General features: G+C 44.0%; 1 non-coding gene across 1 annotated transcript; it reads right to left on the minus strand.

Moving 5' to 3' along the window:
* Window positions 1-8,541: 8,541 nt before the first annotated feature.
* LOC120615158 (5S ribosomal RNA) lies at window positions 8,542-8,660 on the minus strand. Its single transcript, XR_005656203.1, has one exon. It is a non-coding gene; the product is annotated as a 5S ribosomal RNA (ribosomal RNA).
* Between the last annotated feature and the right edge of the window lie 459 nt (window positions 8,661-9,119).

Genomic DNA, 9,119 nt, shown 5'->3' on the forward strand with positions numbered 1-9,119 from the left:
CTAATTTATTGTATTATGTAATCAGGCCGTTTATCTCAATTAAGTTATCGTTTTGGGCAGCAGAAAAGACAGCAAGGAATTTTCTGCTAGTCTTATATATGTAACTATATTGCTATTCAGAATGACAATAGGAGTTTATTCTTATGGGACCTAGTTCTTGACTCCTCTTACAGTTTTTAAAAAGGCACACTGTCCTGGACATTTCTCTGTCTACACACACAGGTGGAGTTATAGAAGGAACATAATATGACTTCTGTCATGGAATGTCTATCAAATGCTCTATCCTCAAACCCATTCTGTTGCCTCGATTTGAGAGGTGGGAATTAATTGGTATCTTTTCTCTCAACTTGAGTCCAAAATGGGTTGAACAACAGATGTCAGACAATTGAAGGGAAAAATGCCACTTTTATTGTGGATAATGCTAAAGTGGAGAGTAGTCTTGGATCTGCAGTGACAATCAGGCATTTTAGTTTTCACTCCTGAATTTGAGACCTCAGGATGATGCACCCAAAGAGAAGTTGGGGTCTGGGGAGCTGCCCCCTTACCCAAAATAGCTGTGTTAAGCCTACCAAGGTCAAGAATGAGGCCAGAGAAGAATGAGCCTTGAGACCCACCACTAGAATGCATATGGGCCCTGACCCTAAGGTGTGTGCTCATGGTGGCAGCAGTGGAGTAGAAAGTGTCCAGTTTGCAGGCGGATTGGTCAGAAAGGGAGGCCCAGATAGGATGGATCCACACATGCTTATTTCTGTTTCCTGATGTCACCTATCAGGTAAGTCATCACTGTATCCGGATAGGAGAGGTGGAAGAGTTATTTACATACTGTTTCGCCATGGCTATAAAAACACAAGGGCTGGGAAGAAGGGTGATCCCTAATGTTTCTCTGGTAGATTCTGGCCCTAGACCATTATCCTCAGACCCCGAGTATTGGGCAAGACTCTCTTGTGGTTGCAATTGATTGAAAGCCCAACTCAAACTATTTGAAACCAAAGGAACTAGAGTGGTTCATCCACCCACAAAACCCAGGGCTACTACCCACTTTGCACATGGAGTATGAGGAGCTCGGAAGGTATCATCAGGACTCTCTCTTTCCTTCTCTTAACTTTGTTTTGAACCTGTGTTGAGAACTTTCTTAAGCAAGATGTCTGTGGTAAGAGGATGGCTGCCAGCTTATGTCCTCTCAGTGATGACAGTAGGGTGGAGGAGAGCATCTCTTCCCCAATCTTCCACCAAACATGCTGGAGATGAGTCTCATGGGCCTGATTTGGGTCACGAGCCATTCTTCAACCAATCACAGTGGCCATGGTGATGAAAACACGTTAATTGGCTGGGCCTTGATCATATGATCTTCCTCCACTGGAATGAGGATATAGGGAAAAGTTTTATGCAAGCCATGTGGACAAAGATTGGGGCACAAGCGGATTCTCTGAGAAGACCTGGAGACACACAGAAAAAAAACGCACAGTTTTTTTAAAAAAATCTTTTTACTGATCCCTTTGGATTTAAAAAAAAAACACCTTTTTTTAAAAATTTTAGTATAGTTTTAGACTTACAGAAAAACTGTGACAATAGTACAGACAGATCCTATATACCCCACACTCAGTTTGCTGTATTATTAACATCTTGTATTATTATGATGTATTTGCCACAATTAAAGAATCAGTATGATACATTATTATTCACTAAAGTTTATATTTTATTCAGATTTCCTTAGTGTTTAGCTATTGTCCCTTTTCTGTTCCAGGATCTAATCCAGGGTACCATATGACATTGAGACATCATGTCTCCTTAGTTTCCTCCTGGGTGTTATAGTTTCTCAGCTTTTTTCCTTGTTTTTGATGACTTTGACAGTTTTGAGAAATACTGCTCAGATATTTTATAGAATCTCCTTCAGCTGGGATTTGTCTGAAGTTTTCTTGTAATTAGACTGGGGTTATGGGTTTTGGGGAGGAAGACTACAGAGGTAGAGTGCCATTTTACCTCTTTCACATCCTATCGAGGATACGTGCTGTCAACATGACTTGTCATTGCTGACGTTTACCTTGATCACCTGGCTGAGGCTGTTTCGGCAGGTTTTCTAGCTGTAAATGTATTCATTTTCGTACCTTTCCATCATGTACTCTTTGGCAAAACATCACCAGGCACAAATCTCACAGGAAATTCATCTACTCTCCGTCATCAATTAATTAATTAATTAATTTATTTATTCAATCATTTATATCAGTATGGACTCCTGGATATTTGTTTTATACTTTGGGTTATAATCTAATTCTACTTTATTTATTTAGTTTTCAATGGTTTCAGCTTTAGCCTTGGTGGGGAGGTCTCCTTGCAGTATGCTCCCATGTTCCTTTGACTGACACCATCATTGTGTGCCCTGGCTTCCCTTACCTCAGCTCTTTGCTTCCGACCACTCTCTACAAGATGCTCCAGTCTCATCTCGAATATTTGTATATCTCTTGCCTCAATGTTAGAATCAGTCACTGCTTCAAGAATCCCCGGTTCTTTTAATTGTAGAAGAGTAATATAGACCAAGATCTGGGTGTCAGGTGTGCTTGTTGCTCCTGGGGTGTCCATGCTTCTAGGCCCTCATAGGTGATAGAGCAAGGAAATACATGTGTGTATACTAATAGGAGTATGCACACATATCCATAAATATTTCTATTTGTAAGTAACCATATCTATATTAAACTAAACATGAGTTCATACCTATGTGTTGAACACGAATCTATTACCACATGGACCATTCCAGGTTTCTCCCCTTGGCCGTCTGAAGGTTTCTACTGTAGCAGTGAGAATCACGGTTCTTACCATTAGTCATCTATTAGCTTGATTGTTCAACTCTAGTATAAATGCATAGCGATTTCAGAATTGTTAACCTGTTATCCCATGACTTGGGTCTTTTGCTTGTATTGCTATTTATTTACCTTGCTTTTCCATTAGCTGCGCTATCCAATCTGGTAGCCACTAACCACCCGTAGCTATTTAAATATACATTTAAAAGAATTCTTAATTCTTTGCAGATTTTGAAATCTATATTAAGAAAGCATCATCTGTTATTTTGAGTCTGAAACTCTCTAACCCCCTAACCTTTTTTTCCCCATTGAAATCATATTGGCCAAATGGAGCATCAGAGAGTTAGTATATTTAGAACGGTACCTGCATTTTAGAAGTTGGAGGAAGTGGCAGGGCACAGACTTGAAGAGTTGGCTAGGTGTAGATGATGTCCTGCAGTTTTAGATTTTATTACTAAGATCGTAGGGAGTTGGGAGAGAGTTTTAAATTGGAGAATGATGGGGTTTGATCTCTAGTCTAGAGATCCCACCCTGTTGGCTGTTAGATATTGCTATAGAGGGAGGAGCTGGAAATAGAAGACGTGGGTTCGCAGGCAGGGAGAAGAGGAGCAGGATGTCTTCTTTGTCAGTTCTTATCTCCTTTAACCTTCTGGCAGTTCTTAAAATAGTCATCCACCTTCTTCCCTTTTTTGAAGCTCTAACCTCCATGGATTTTCTTGACAAAACCTCTCTCCTCGTCTTATATTCCCTCCTGTTTTTCTTGAGTGTATGAGTTTTCTATTGCTGCCATAACAACTTGCCACCAATTTAGTGGCTTAAAACAAAACAAATTTATCATCTTTAAGTTCTGTAGTTCAGAAGTCTGACACAGGTCTCGCTGGGCTGAAATCAAGGTGTTGGCAATGCTGTGTTCCCTCCTGGAGGCTCTAGGCAGAATCTGTTTCCTTGCCTCGTCCAGCTTCCAAGGCTGCCCACACTCCTGGCTCATGGCCCTTCCTTCTTTCGTCAAAGTCAGTGATGACAGGTCAAGTCCTTCTCTCATCACATCCCTCTGACCTGTCCTCTGCCTCGTTCTTCCATGGTTAATGGCACTTGTGGTTACGGCGGCTCACCCAGATCACCGAAAACAATCTCTCCATCTCACAGTCCTTCATTTAACTAGTCGTATTTGTGAAGTTCCTTTTGCCATGTAAGGCGATATAGTCACAGGTTAGGGTGTGGATATCTTTAGGGGGCCATTGTTGTGCCAACCACGCTGAGTGTTTTATAGACATTTCTGGAGTCTGTCTCTAAATTCACATTCATCCTTGGCTTTTTACCCCGGTCCAACTACTGGACTTGTATTTGAAATCTGTTTTTATCTCTGTCCTAGATATTAGGAGAACCAGTCTTGTGACGAAAGGTCAAGTTCATTCTGTGGAGCTACTGAGAATGGGAGGAGCAAAACAACAGAGATGAGGTTGGTCCCCAGGTTGCCTTGGCTATGGAGCATTGTTTGGTTTACGATCCAGCCGCATGAGGGAGCAGAATGAGGTCTGTAAGACGAGTTCCAGTCAGAGCCCATTGTGCTGCCTTGAGGAGCCAGAAGGGCAGGAAAAGGCCAAAACGAAGATGCTAAGATCACGGACATGCTCCCACGAACCAAAGGAGAATAAGCACGGAGGGAGCCATGTGACCTAGAATGCAGGCTCGTAATCGGATTCAGAGCTCTGTTGGAGCAAATTAGAACTCAGCTTTTCCCAGAAAAAGAAACGGTAAATTTTTGTTATGGGAATGGATGTAGGAACTTTTGGCAAGGAGTAAAGCTTGCTTTGAGGACTGATTGCCCTGTGATATCAGACTTCATTAGTAGAAGTGGCTAGCTAGAACGAGAAAGATTACTACTATTTAGTGAGGGTTTAGTATGTCCTGGGCTCTTTACAACTATCACCTCCATGCCTCATGGTAAACCTGCAGTCTGTATTTAAGACATGGGGACTGAGGCTTAGAGAGATGTAGACAGGTGAGCCTGGATTATATGAAGGTCTGTATGATGGTAAAGTTAGGACTCTTTCAAACAGCGCACTTGAGGGAAGGAATTGGAGGAGAGAGAAAAGTAGCCGAAGATCCACTGAGGCCCAGAGTCCCAGGAGCAGTGAGGCCAGCTCGTGGTGCTGTCCTGGAAGCGGGTATTTACAAACAAGAGTGTGTTCTGAGGCCAGTAATACTGGTCAAGAGCCTGAGAACTACATATGAGAACTGTCCTATGGGAACTTCGGTCTGGTGTAGAGAGGACTCTGGAAGCAGCTAATTTATATTTCCAAACACCCGAGAGAAGAACAACCAAGCAGAAGTTACAGGGAAGAAGATTTCAGTCTTTTAGAAGGAAGCGCTCACTCACCATCACAGCTCGTGGACCCTGGGCGGAGCCACTGCACGGAGCATAGTGAATGGCATGTCTGCTCCAGCTGCAACAGTTCCAGCAGAGGCTGAATGAACAAGTATCTCTCAGGTGTGACCCAAAGGGGATTCCATCTTGAGGAGTAGCTGCACAGGTGCCTCTAAGGTTCCACTCCAGGATTCTAAGGTTACGGGACTTTCCCTTCCATTACCTGTCCACTTCTTAGGGCTCTCTCCAAACCTTTTTCTTCCAGAGAGCCGTTCCAGACCACTGCAATTCACCGTGATGTAGCCTCCTTGGAAGATATATCCTCTTTCATTTAGATCAGGGGCCAGTAAACTTTGTAAAGGGCTAGATAGTAAATGTTTTAGGCTTTGTGAACCAGATGGTTTCTGTTGCAACTCCTTATCTCTGCCACTGTAGCACAAAAGTCACCATAGACAACACTTAAATAGGGCGGCTGCATTCCGATAGAATTGTCTTTACAAAGTCAGGTAGGGGGCTGAATTTGGGTCCTGGGCAGCTCTTTTCCCACCCCCTGATCTAGACAGTTTATTTTGTGAAAAATAATGTTCTGCGTAGTTCTCTTTAGCAATGTATTATTGTTTGACTCTTTAATCACTCTTTGGTATTTCTCCATGTTGTGTAGGCTCTATTTCTTTCACCAGATTGGAAAACACTTTAGAGTCAAGAATCATATTCATCTTTAAACAGCCTCAGAAGTCTACCATGATGACTCCAACCCCAAGGCAATGTAACTAAGATTTATGGCTCTGAGCGAAGAGTCATGGGACCATTGACACTTATACTGGCCAGAATGATCAATAACCCCATTTCTCAGGTGAAAACGCTGATGCCTAGGCAAGAGTTATGTCTTTCCCACCATCACGCAGCTAGTTAGAAATGGGTCTCCTGATGTGTTGGCAAATGGTCTCATTCCACACTGCTGGGGGCCATGGCAGTCTCAGCTACACCAGTCACATGCTTTGCCAGGCAGAGAACTAGGAACCGGAGACCTACAGGGCAGGAAAACTCAGCCTACACTCTCGAGAAGTGTGTTGAGTAGAGATGGGGGAGTCAGACACGCCACACGCCTCATGCCTCTCTCCTTGGCACCTTCAGCGAATTCCCCCAGGGAGTCAGCATCGTACCAGGGTACCACGCACAGGGTCCTCCTAATAATAAGTGGCTGCCATGTGGGGGCATTTCCCGCATCCCTGCCATTGCATTAAGCACTTCGAATGCATTTAATTCCCTTTCTTTGGATGACCTCGAGCCCTCTCACCACAAACACATTAAATTTTTAATTAAGAGAACACACCACAGCACACACATATCCTCCATTAAGTGCGTTACTTCGTTAAATATCTTGCTGCTGACGAGCAATAGGAATTTCTGGGCAACATCAGTCAGTGAAAATCCATTTACCCCAACTGCATGGGGAAAGTGCAACTATTTCAAGAGTTAGGCTTTAAGGCTTCCCGGTGTTCTGACACCTGGGCACCCCATTGGGCAAGCTCTCTCTGGTCCCCTCAGGTGATAACAGACTTCGAAGGGACAAGGCTCCTCAGCCCTCAGAGCCTCAGATAGAGAAATTCCCATTATCTTCACAGCCCCATCTTCTGATGAAATTTCTCGTATTAGCGACATGATTTTAGCCAGTACCAGGCCAAATTCCCATCATAGCTGGGTAGATAAACAAAGAAATGCTTGCCGTAAGTAAACTCTTTTAAATTATCAGCTCCATTTATATGGTCTGGAACACATGATAGGCACTTCATAGATATTTATTGATCGATCATTTATTTTTTCATAAAAACGTGCTCACGCGGTGTTTGCAACACAAGACACACATCATCGATCTTCTGTAAAACCTCAGTGGCTTGACAGTGAGCTCCCTTCAAGCCCTACCTTTCCTTGCTTATCTTCAGCTGTCTGTATCTGATGGTGAATGTGCTCATAGAATGACGGGATGGAGGGCTTTCTCTTCTGTCTTCAGTCACCACGCTGCAATTCAAGGCAAACTTTTCCCGTGTCCATTCGGATGCCCATAAATTAGCACTTGAGCAGAAGGCGGAAGAAGACTCAGTATCATCCATCAAGATTCTGTGTCCGAAAGCTGTGTTCAGAATCGGGTTGAAGTCCATTGCAATGCAAGTTCTAGGGAAAAGATGACATTTATCCAGCATGACGGCATGTGCATTTTATAAAAGCATAATCACGTTGGGCTGGCTGGAGTTAACCGAATCATACCAGGTAGAAACATGGGAGGCACAGAATCGGAGATGTGTTTACCTCTCCGGGGAGAACAATGGAAAAATACAATTAGCGAGAGCTGGACTGGGAGGGCCAGATTCCAGGCTCAGCTCTGCTGCTCTGAGTAGAGCAGCTTGGGGTAAATTATTTAATTTCTCATAGGAAAAATGAAGGGGCAGTGGGGAAGTGGACATCTGATGCTCCCTAATGCCCTGTCACAGTGACATTCAGGGATTTTCTGGAATCGGGAAACATGGTTTTGATTCTGTGTCAGACAATGAGACACCCTGTAGTGGATTGAATGGAGTCCCCCCAAAATATATATCCATGTCTTAACCCGCAGTATCTGTGAATGTGAATATTTTTGTAAAAAGAGTCTTCACAGATGTACTTAATTCAAAGGTTTTGAGATGAGAGCAACCTGTATGATCCAGGAGCCCTAAATCCAATGATGAGTGTCCTTTTAAGGAAGACACCTGGAGGGGAAGGCAATGTGAAGATGGAGGCAGAGGTTTTAGTGAGGGGACCACAAGTCTGAGAATGCCAGGGCAGCCACCAAAAGCTGCAAGAGGTAAGGGACGAATCCACCCCCAGAGCTCAGATGGAGTGTGGTCTTGCCCACACCTGGATCAGACTTCTGGCCCCGAGAGCTGTGAGAAAATAAATTTCTGTTGTTTTTTTTTTTTTAAAGCCACCCAGTTTGTGGTAATTTGTTACAACAGACACAGGAAACTAATGTATACCCCAAAGACATGTAGAAAGAGGGATCTGTGCCAGGAATCGAACAAAGCAGTGATTTTTCAAATTCCAGTTAATTTTTCTGAATTAAAATCTCTCAGCTTTTTCTGCTGGAGCTTTTTGCCCAGTCTACTTTGAGCATGAGCACTGAATAACTGAGCTCCTGGAACATCGGAACACTGGCGCCTTTGCTGCTTGTCTCCCCTGCAAGGATGGATGCTATTATCCCATACCTGCCGTGACTGGGAGCAGTGCAGACCAATGAGAAGCTAGCCAGCTGACCGCTTCTGCTCCCACAGGCTTCTGCATCTACGCAATGCTGTCAGGAGAGGTGGCTTTTCACCCCGAGACAGTATTTTTTTTTTTTTGAAATGCCTACAGCACCTGGTCTTCCTAGGTGGTCTCCCATCCAAGTACTAACCAGGCCCGACCCTGCTTAGCTTCCGAGATCAGACGAGATCCGGTATGTTCAGGGTGGCATGGCCGTAGACTAGACAGTATTTTTAAGGCTGTCAAAATCAAGAGTGTGGAAGAACCGTATGGCAGGACTGGTCTCTCATCCAGGCAGAAGCTCTGGACAATGGATGGTCCTTTGGGACTGTGTAGGCGACTCCGTGAGGCATCAGGGCCCTACACTTTGGTGTTGGCAATTATGTCATTTTGCTCGTGGTTCTGTCGTCCAAAATCTTGGTTTTGTCTATCCTCTGAAGTCTTGTCTTTGGATATTTCCTTCCTCTCACAGTGGGGAGGAGTGAGACTGAGCTCTAAACTCAAAGAGAAGCCAGCTCCTCATCCCGCTGACCCTTCCCAGCTCTGTGACCACGGGCACCATCTTTAATCCCACAGGGACTTCGTGTCCTCACCTGTGATCTGCAGGTGATGAAAGCCACTTGCAGGGCCATTGATGATCTGCCAAAATAATCCCAGCTAATATTTACTGAATGTTTATT

Source organism: Pteropus medius, unplaced genomic scaffold, assembly GCF_902729225.1.
Source record: "Pteropus medius unplaced genomic scaffold, Ma_sr-lr_union100, whole genome shotgun sequence".
NCBI lineage: Eukaryota > Metazoa > Chordata > Mammalia > Chiroptera > Pteropodidae > Pteropus > Pteropus medius.